The sequence below is a fragment of the Myotis nattereri genome (assembly GCF_964212035.1).
Source record: "Myotis nattereri genome assembly, chromosome: 5".
Lineage (NCBI taxonomy): Eukaryota > Metazoa > Chordata > Mammalia > Chiroptera > Vespertilionidae > Myotis > Myotis nattereri.
Window position 1 is genome coordinate 53,224,184 of NC_138080.1, and position 10,863 is coordinate 53,235,046.

Sequence of the window (10,863 nt, forward strand, 5' to 3'; positions counted from 1 at the left end):
CCTTACAGCATTATGATGGGTCAGAGTCTGCAATGAAAACTCACTGCTTAATAGCAGAATTCCAATGGCTTTTATGTAAACGTTGCCTTTACATTTATCAGGACTACTGGATAACCTTGAGCAAATTCTTTAAAGTATCTGTGCTCCTTTCCTCCCTGGTAAAGAGAAGGAAGAAAGCTCCCACGCCGTTGGGTTATTGAGGAGATTACGTGAGTTGATAGGTGTAGGTGGCCGAGCAGTGCCTGGTGCCATACTAATAATTAAGGGCACTGAGCTGGCAGCTTCCTACGTCCTACAAGTTGAAGGAGAGATTCAGGGCTCCAGTTATGAAGATGAAAGCCCTGAGGATGACCGGAAAGGGCGGTTGTACTTTAGTTTTGTTTGCTAGATATTTATATTACCAGATGTTAGTAGCTTACCAAAACATACAAAAAAGGCCAACAGGATTATTTTTATTTTTTTATTTTTTTTATGTTTTGTTAATCCTCACCTAAGGATATTTTTCCATTGATTTTGAGAGAGAGTGGAAGGGAGAGGGAGAGACAGAGAGAGAGAAACATCAATGTGAGAGAGACCCATCCATTGGTTGCCTTCAGCACATGCCCTAACCAGGGAGGGGATGGAGCCTACAACCCAGGCACATGCCCTTGACTGGAATCAACCCAGGACCCTTCAGTCTGCGGGCTGATGCTCTATCCACTGAGCCAAACCAGCTAGGGCCAAGAAGATTCTTTTTCAACCCTTTCATACCTTCTAAAAAATTCTCTCTGATTATCTGAGTCATCCAATATTATGCACTTTTTTTTTTCTTGACAACCTTGTTATTTGTTCACTATTCCCTTATGGGAACTTAGGCAACTTGCTTCACTTCCTGGAGCCTTACTTTCTCTTCTGTCAAACAGGAACAAACACGTGAGAATCGGGCAAAAGAAGATGTACGGACGTCCTTTAAAAATGAGAAGTTTTGTGTAAATATTATGGAGGAAGAATTTTGGGGGTTTACTAATTACATAAGCACAAACTTCTCTTTAGGGCTGGAAGTGTTCCCATAAGATGCATTAAAGCTTCAAGATAAGATGAGCCCTATGGAGATATTCAAAAGGATGGAGGACTATGTATCTTGAAGGTGGGGGACTGGAAGGCTGGAGGGTGGCATAACAACAGTGCTCACATACAGAAAACATCAGAGAGGATTATGTCCAACTGTTTCCATCTTCACTGATGACAGAATGAAAAGGAAATGGGCACCGACAGGAGGGATTTAGATTAGACATGAAGAATTTTTCTGCAAGTGAGGATTTTTAGAAATTGAAAAGCATGACTCAGTCTGCATGGGGTTGCTTCCCTGAAGGTCCATAGATTGGATATGCAATAAGGACATGAGAACTAGTCCATGGGGTCAGATCAGGGGTTTGCTAGGACTGGGGGACTCTGGGCAAAAAACATCCCTGACTTTCTCCAACTACCATGTCCACATCCACACTTTCTTGAACAAATGCATAGTTTTAGCCTTTGCCAACTCACTGATTTATGTGCATCTTATATCTAATTTGGATTCCCATTTATTAAAGGGTTGTTGCATCTAAAGGTTAGGAGCACAGACTTGGGAAACAAAAAGCCTGGGTTCCAGCCCTGCTTTTGCCCCCTTTCTGCTGTGCCTGTCACCTTGGCTAATTAATTGCTACACCTTCATTTCCTTACCTGTAAATGGACATCATAACGGTTCTTACATTAAGGATGGTTGCAAGCATACCTGACATGAAAAAAAAATAATGCCCAAAAGTGGTAGCCAGCCTAAGGTGGGCTAAAACAGCCTCTTCATGGTTTCAAGGAGGTGCCTCTTAGATCTCACCCTTCGAGTTTGATTTGTTCCGTTAGTTCGGTGCGTTATACATGCCAGCTTCCTAGTCTGCAGTGTATTCTTCATTTAGAAATAAACCTATCCTCCCAGGAAAATACATCTCCTTCCCTGTTTACTCTAGTTGTCATTCTCTGAGTTTTCTTACTCAAGCTCCATTACATCTGCCTTGAAGGCAAATGACCTGGAAGTGTTGGAGTGCGGTCCTGCCTAAGGCAGAGAGAGGAGCTGAATCATGTATTAAGGTACCTTCTGGCAACATGAATGTACGCAGCGACTCAAGTAGAGGGAATTTTCGTTTTCAGACCACCCCATCGGTTAGCAGAGATCTCTTTGTAACACTAGAGGTCACTGTTCGAGCAATTTTTCCAAAGCAGGAGCCTCACAGCAGCACGAACATTCAGAAAGAATCCTCCAGGACACTGGCGAGTGAAAAGATATCATACGGGTAGTCTGCGGGCGACAGCTGGGATTTTATCAAGCTCCTAAATTGAAATCCATTTCTAATCTCTTCTTGTTTCTCACCCCTAGAAAAACAATTCCGTTCTCCCTGTGGTCGCAAGAACTCTACCAGGGGGAAGGCTGGGGGACTGAAAAGTCTGCTCTGGCTTGGACTTCTGACTTCCAAATCGGCCTCTCCAGCCCTGACACATCAGCCACGCCCACGTCTGTGTTTCTGACCATCTTTAACCCATTTCTGGGTGTCCATGCCCTGCCTGCACCCGTCGATTCAAAACCTGCTAAACAAGAATTTACTTCCCAGTCTGTTCCTCCCCGCCACTTTCACACCCAACTAGACTTCCTCACCCGTGATTAAGACCAGATTCAATCTGCAATTGAAGGCCTTGCTCATCAAGTTCTGTGGGTTTTATGTCCTCCTTGCTTTCGGAATGTATCTTCTTCTGTAAAATCAGAATAACAACAGTGTTCACTTCACAGTGTGGCCCTTAAGTACGGCCACCATTAAGCGGTGTGAAACAGAGGGCCCCGCCTGCTGTGAGGCCACCCCTGGGCCGGATTCCAGGGCTCTCCCAGCAGATTCCTCATTATCTGCCTTGTGACCCCCTGGACAAAGCCCATCGTGTCCTTTGTCTCTGCTGATGTCCATCCTACCAGACCCAGGACTCCCAGGCCTCTCTCGCCCCTGAGAGTCTAAACCCCACACCACACTGCCCAGCCCCCTTTCTGATCTCACCTGGAACTCCTTCCCATCTCCTGAAACCCTCTCGCCTGCCCTCTGGAACTTGGGTTAATCACCAGCAAACCCTTCTTTCCCTCCGCCTCTGAGTGTTCTCTTTGCCTCCCTCACTGAAACTCCACTCCACCCGCGGCGGACACTGCTTCCCCTGCAGCCCTTGGTGGCGACGGCTGGATCCTTTTCCACGGAACCTGGCTGCGGGCTGGGACTCCTCGTATTCTTCCTTGCTGCCTTGACCGTGCTCCCTCAGCTTTGATGATTTTACCATTAAACTATAAGACTTAGTCTCCAGTCATTTTTATTACGTTTTGATTATTCTAATACCCATCTCACCGTCACTCTCTCCACTATTACTCCTTCTTGAGTCTTAGTAATTTCAAGCTACACGCTGCTGATCTTTCCAACACCCAGGCCTCTCCTCCAAGGATCTTCACCTCTACCTGATCTCAGCCACGTATTCCCATGGTCATACCCTAGGCCAGCGGTGTCCAAAAGGGCTTCCTGTGATGATGGAAATGGAATGTATCTGTCTATAGGGTAGCCCCAGTCACATGCGGTTGCTAAGAACTCGAGGTGTGACCAGTGTGACTGAGGAACTGAATTTTCCACTTCACTTGATGTTTAACTAGCGTAAATGTAAAGTCTCTATCTGTGCTTGGGTGCTCTTGGCGCTCTCCTCTTTCTATAAGGAACTTAGCTCCTAGTGGTTGACTCCCCACTAGTGCTATAGAGCCCACCCCCTCCCACTGCTACAAAACCCTCCCTCCTTTCTTCATCAGTTAGTCTCTACAATTTCTACAAGGTGGTTTCCACCCACCTACAAGCATGCTGTTGTTTCGCCTGTCTTAAGAAAAACCTCTCTTGACTCCAGCTCCCCACCTGGCACTGCTGTATTCCCCTCCTTCTGTCCAGAGCAAAACTCCCTGAAAGAATTTTCTATGCTCACAGACACCAATTTTTCTTCACTATTATTTCTTGAATCTCCACTCAGAAACTGCTCTTAACAGTGACTCCATGTTGATAAATCCAGTAATTACTTTCCAATCCCCAACTAACTAGATCCATCAGCAGCATTTTACAGTTGCTTGACTCTCTCCCTGACTCTCTCTCTCTCTCTCTCTCTCTCTCTCTCTCTCTCTCTTTCACTTGGCTTTGCAGACAGCACACATGCCTGGGTTCACTCCCAGCTTTCTGGCTGCTCTGTCTTCATTCCTATAGCAACTTCTTTTTCCTCGACTTCTCAATCTCTGAATGTCAGAACACCCAGGGCTTCATCCTCAGACCCCCCTGTCCTTTTTTTTCTCCTCTTTCTTCACTCCCTAGTTTATCTCACCTAGTTTCATAGCTTTGAGCAGCACCTGTATACTGATCATTTCTACATTTGTAGCTCCAACGCAGACCACTCCCCTGAAGTCCAGGCCAATATATCCAACTGCCAACTTGACATCTCTAGTTTAACAGGTCCTGATATCCATCTCCCTGCAAAAATTACTTGCTCCTCCTATGGTCTTCCCCATATCAGTTAAGGGCAATTCCTCTTTTTCTAGCTGTTCAGCCAAAAACCCTTAGATATGTCCTTGGGTTCTCTCTCTCTCTCACCCCTTACACACACACACACACACACACACACACACACACACACACAGTGCCTTTTATGAAAGCTAACATTCATTTAGCATTTAATATGAGGTAGAGCACTATGCTAAGGCTTTAATGCATTATCTTATTTAATTCTCATAAAAACCTAATGAAAAAAATGTAGCATCTGGATTTTACACATGAAACAAGCAAACACAAAAAGGTTAAATGCTTTGCCCAGTCAGACCACTTATCAAGTGCTAGAGGTAGGGAGTCTGATTCCAGAGCCCGCATACTCATCATGGCAACAGATTACATTACCCTCCTGGATTGAACTCTGTCTTCAAATCCCGTGCTCTCTGAAAGCTCAGTTCTCACGTCCTTCATGAAACCTCCTGTCGCCTCCAAGACACACTGAAGGGTTCCCTTCTCAACTCCCTTAGCACTCACTGCTGATGCCAAGTGCTTCAGCACTTGTCAACGCACTGTGCTATTATTTCAATGTAGTATTCTATGCTACAATACATCGTGCTATTGTTTAGTAGTTTCATACAGATTCCTTTTTTCCTCCTCAATTAATTTTTGCTCCCCCAGAGCAATCTAATGCTTCTTTTGTATGCCACTGTAGCAACAGAATTAGGCTAGATGGGATACTGTATAGATCTGTCCAGGACATGGAGGGCTTAACAAAGACTAGGGATTCGTGTTTTTGAGGCTCATTCAATTACACACTAGCTGAATTTTCAGTTCTTAGAGCACAAATAATAGCACAGAGGCTTTAGGGTCAGACTGACCCAGGTTCATTCTAGTTCTGTCGTTTTATGACCCAAACAAATGACCTGTTCATGGAGCCTATTTATTCACGTGTGCAAATGGAGAAAATACCTAAAACATATGGTTGCAGTGAGCATTAAAGGCATAGATAAGTAAAACCTAACGTGCTCGGTAAGATTTTATCTTCTCTTTCCTTGTCCCCCACTCCCCTCTCCCAAAGTGGCTCTCAAGAGACATCTGAGAGTCATTTCCTTTTTAACAAAATCAAACAAAGCAGGGTTTCTCAACCTTGACATTATCGACACTTTGAGACAGATCCATTTGTGCTGTGCAAGGTCGTCCTGTGCACGGTCCCATTTTAGCAGCCTCCCTGGCTCTGACGTCTATTCACTACACGCCAGTAGCACCCCCTTGACCCCCAGTCCTGACAACCAAACATGTCTCTGGACATTACCAAAAGTCCCCTGGAGGACAACATGGCCCTGATTAAGGACCATTGAGATAAGGAATATGAAGGCATTCTGTAGGACATGCAACCTGTACACATACTGTTTAGCAGGTTATATAAAAATCCTTTACAACCTAAATGACCTACTTGCAGCTCAGGTAATTAGACAAAACCTTGGGGATCAGGGAGGGGAAGCAGAATTGATAAAGAGGCCTTTGCTGCTCCTTTAGGAAAGAAATTCCTTTTGACCTTTTATCTAAACTGCCTCTGCTTCTCTGAGGGGCCCACTGGGCCAGGCAGTGGGAGGCAGAGTAAACTCAGTTCTCATATCCAGTACTGTCAGAGCAGACCAGCTGTCTTAAAGACCAGAAATACTTTCCTCTTCCCCTATGAAGTCAAGATATAAAAAGAAATGGAAGGAGATCTTTACTATTTTTTTTAATTTAATATATTTACTTATTTATTTATTTTTATTCTGTATTGATTAAAGTATTACATATGTCTCCTTTCCCCCCCATTGATCTCTGCCCAGCCACTCCCACTCCCAGCACATGCCCTCACCCCCCTAGTGTGCCTTTTCTATTTCTTTTTTCATACATGCAAAATGATGTAAAACTTCTTGCTTTTAGCCTGCTAAAGTATCTTGGTAAACGTTGAAATAAAAAGCCTGGCTTGATTAGTTATAATCAATAATTAAAATAATTCATAGAGCACCTGACCAGAATCCAAGCTCAGCATTTTGAAGAAAAGGACAGCTTATAGTATGATTGTTCTTTCATGGGGTTTAAAGGACATTTTTTAATATTTCTGAAGCCAGCTTAAAACTTTTATTAGGAAAAGACATTAATTTATAACGACGGTTTAAATATTCTTACATATAGCTGCATTCAACCATTTTACAAAACAACTATTTTTCTCTTGCTTTCTTTTTCCATGTCAGAGAATTATAGAATTTCTAAACTGCAAACCACTTTTAAGGTTTTAAAGGAGTTTTTCATCGTTTTGTGTCATGGACCCCTTTGACATTCTTGTGAAGCCTACTGACCCCTTTCAGAATAATATCTTTAAATACATAAAATAAAGTCCACAAGATTCCATAAGTTGAGTTATGTTTAAATTCAGTTATCAATATATATTTTTATTACTTTTAAAGATTATGGTAAAATACACATAACAAAATTTGCCATCCTAACCATTTTTATTTTATTTATTTATTTTTTAAATATATTTTTTATTGATTTTTTGCAGAGAGGAAGGGAGAGGGACAGAGAGTCAGAAACATCAATGAGAGAGAAACACCGATTAGCTGCCTCCTACACACCCTCTACTGGGGATGTGCCCACAACCAAGGTACATGCCCTTGACTGGAATCGAACCCGGGACCCTTCAGTCCCCAGGCCGATGCTCTATCCACTGAGCCAAACCGATCAGGGCCCTAACCATTTTTAAATGTACTGTTCAGTGTCACAACATTCACACTGTTGTGCAACCATCACCAGCATCTGTCTCCAGAGCTCTTTTCATCTTGCAAAACTGAAACTCTATATCCATTTAACATAACTCATTGTTCTTCCTTCCCCCACCCCCAGCCCGGCCCCCGGCAACCACCCTTTTACCTTCCGTATCTATAAATTGGCCTACTCTAAAGTCACCTCTATCCATAGTTCCTCTTTCCATATTTCAGTCACCTGCTGTTAACTGTAGTCCAAAAATATTGAACAAAAACTCCAGAAATAAACAACGCATACGTTTAAATTACACATCATCCTGAGCAGCATGGTGAAATCTTGCGAGGTCCACTCAATCCCACGTGGGATGTCTGTGACTCGCCCCTTTGTCCAGCGTCTCCTCGTTGAAGATGCTCCCGCACCGTCAGGCACCGATGGCCCCCGCAGCCAGCTGTCTTGGTGATCAGATCTGCAGGCCAGCACAGGGCTTGTGTTCAAGTCACCTTATTTTACTCAATAATGGCCCAAAGCACAAGAGTAGTGAGGCTGGGAATTCAGATCTGCTGAGGAGAAGCTACAAAGTGCCTCCTTTAAGCTAAAAGGTGAAAGTTCTCGACTTAATAAGGAAAGAAAAAGTCGTATGTGGAGCTTGCTAAGATCTATGGTAAGAACAAATACTCTACCCCTGAAATTATGAAGAAGAAAAATGAAATTCATGCTAGTTTTGTTGTTGCAAAAGTTACGCTCACAGTGGAGGATAAGAGCTTAGCTAAGAGGGAAAAGGCATTTAATTTGTGTGTGGCAGACATGAACAGAAATTGTGCTCTGATTGACGGCAACGTGTTACCTAGAAAGTATTGAGCCTATATGAAGATTTCAGCAAGGGATCCCCTAAAGCAAGTGTCTCCAAGCCATTTACTGCAAATAAGAGGTGGTTACATAGATGAAGGAGTACATTTGGAATTTTATCATCTCCCATCATCACAAGAAGAAGAAAGCTGAGTACCGTACAATAAGATACGTTGAGAGAGAGAGAGCACATTCACATAGCTTTTATTACAGAGTATTGTTATTAGTTGTTAATCTCTTACTGTGTCTAATTTATAAATTAAACTTTATCATAAGTATGTATGTAAAGCAAAAAAAAACAACAAAAAAAAAACACAACAAAAAACACCATAGTGTATATAGGGAGGTTTCAGGCATTCACTTTGGTCTTGGGACATATCCCCCACAGATAAGTGAGGACGAATGTATCTGCCCTTTGTGACCTTATTCACCCAGCATGTGCTGTAGCACGTGCCATAATTCCCTCCCTTTTAATGGCTGAATGGTGTTCCATTGTATGTATGTACCACATTTTATTTATCCATTCATCCACGGAGAAACATTTGGGTTATTTTCACTTTTTGGATATTGTAAATAATGCTGCTTTAAACATGAGCAAACACATATCTGTTTGAATCCCTTTCAAGTGTTTTGTGTATATACCCAGAAGTGGAATGGCTGGATCATAGGGTAATTCTATTTTTAATTTTTTGAAGATCCAACATACTGTTTTCCATAGTGGTTGCACCATTTAATACCCACCAACAGTGCACAGTGGTTCAAATTTGTCCACATCCTTACCAACACTTGTTATTTTCTGTTCTGTTTTTCTAATAGTAGCCATCCTAATGGATCTGAGGTGAAGTTTTCAATATATTTTAAAAAACAAACTTGTAATATAGTGTACATGTAAGCTTTTAAATAACATATTAGTTACCAAAAACTCTAGCAGCAGGTCTAATAACTTCCATAATTTCTAAGCAATAATGAGCCTAAGATATCTGCAACCATTTCCATATAGTATAAAGATATCTGTGATTTCTATTGGTGATAAAACACAGGTAATATATAGCTAATCCTACTGTAGTTTATCGCCTACATTCACAATGGAAAGAAATACCCATTTTCAGTTAGAAGTTAGTTGAAATAAAATGCAGTTTGCCCCCATACAAGTTTATAGCCCCTGAAAATGATCCTCGGACTCCTTGGGGGTCATGGACCCCTGGTTAAGAACTACTGACATAGTTTCTCCCTCATCGGTGAAGATAGGTTAAGTGATCTGCCAAGTCTCATAATTGGTGACTAAGCCAAGATTAGAACGCAATCTCCTGGTTCTTAATCTTGTGTTTCTAATCATAGCCATCCAATGCAAAATGGTCCACATCTGAGCCATCTCTAAATGTGCCAAAGCCTTCAGCTCATTTCTTTGCACATAGTAGGTCTCAGTAAATAGAGAGAGGATGAATGGTACATATAGGCAAGAGACACCAAAGCTGAATACATGATCAGCCCTCTTTTCTAAGAATCTCCGTGTGAGGTCATTTTTTTTTTTCTATCCAGCAGTAAGAATAAGATAGAAATTATTATTTCATTTATATAACCAAAGAAAAGGAGATTAAAAATTAAAGTTGTTTTGGTCCCAACATTCATATGTAGCAAACACTTTTTTCCAAGTGAATTCACAGAAGTCTGGTCCCATTTAAAAAGACATTTGATGGATATTAATATAAAAGTCTTAGAAAATAGTTTCAGATTGCAAACTATTTTTAAAAAATACTGTTATCATTTCAGTCATGTGCTTTGGAGGATATCTCAGCAGCATATGTCCCTGGATGTGTTCTTTCCTGTTTAGTTCCTAAGACATTAGCTGGGTACTAAGGAAGCACTGGCCTCAGCATTAAAGAAACAAAATAAAGACCCAAAGAAAAAGAAGACAATAAACACAGCCTTTCCATATGATCCTAGGTCATCCTTAGATCCTCCTTCACCATCTGAAGAAATTTGCCTGATCATGCTAGTCGTTTTAAGTTTGTTCTTAAAACTGATGCTGACTTAAGGAGAACATTTAGATAACAATGCTTCTAAAGCAGATGTCTCCTTATTGTTAGATGTGTTTAGATTGGTTAGATTAGTCATTTGTATGATACAAGATCTGTTGCAATCAAATATTTAATGCCAGTTTTTCTAGTCCTATAATTGGCTGGTTTATATAACCAACTTTCTGTTTCTTTGATTGTAAGAAGCTAGAGGAACGTGCAAGCTGTCTGTTTGCTTCAGCGTTATCTGTCTGCCAACAGGACGCTTACCTATTCACTCGGTAAATACCTGCACTGATATTTCTTCCTGGAAAGGAACCAGCTCCATTTCTGGTATGTCTGTGGACTTGGCGTGCCGAGCTTTTATCTGAGGCACAGGGCCAAGTCTCTTAGGAAGTTTCACCTGTGTCAAGGCCAAACGACTGTTGTTCTTTCATCCAAACAGATGGGCTGTTCCCTAAAAAGATTTAAAACTTACTAGCAGAGAGAAACATTGAAATAAGTTGGCATTGTACCACAGCTAGTCTAGTAAAAAAAAAAGAAAAAAAGAAAGAAAGAAGTTGGCATCATTTCTTGGCATCATTTTTATTTTGTTTTCTTGGCTTTGGGGAATGATAGAAAAATCCCTGTAGATATTTTAAGCGTGTAGCTCCTTAGTTGCTAGGTGTTTGCTCTGACATCATTGGCCTGTAAAT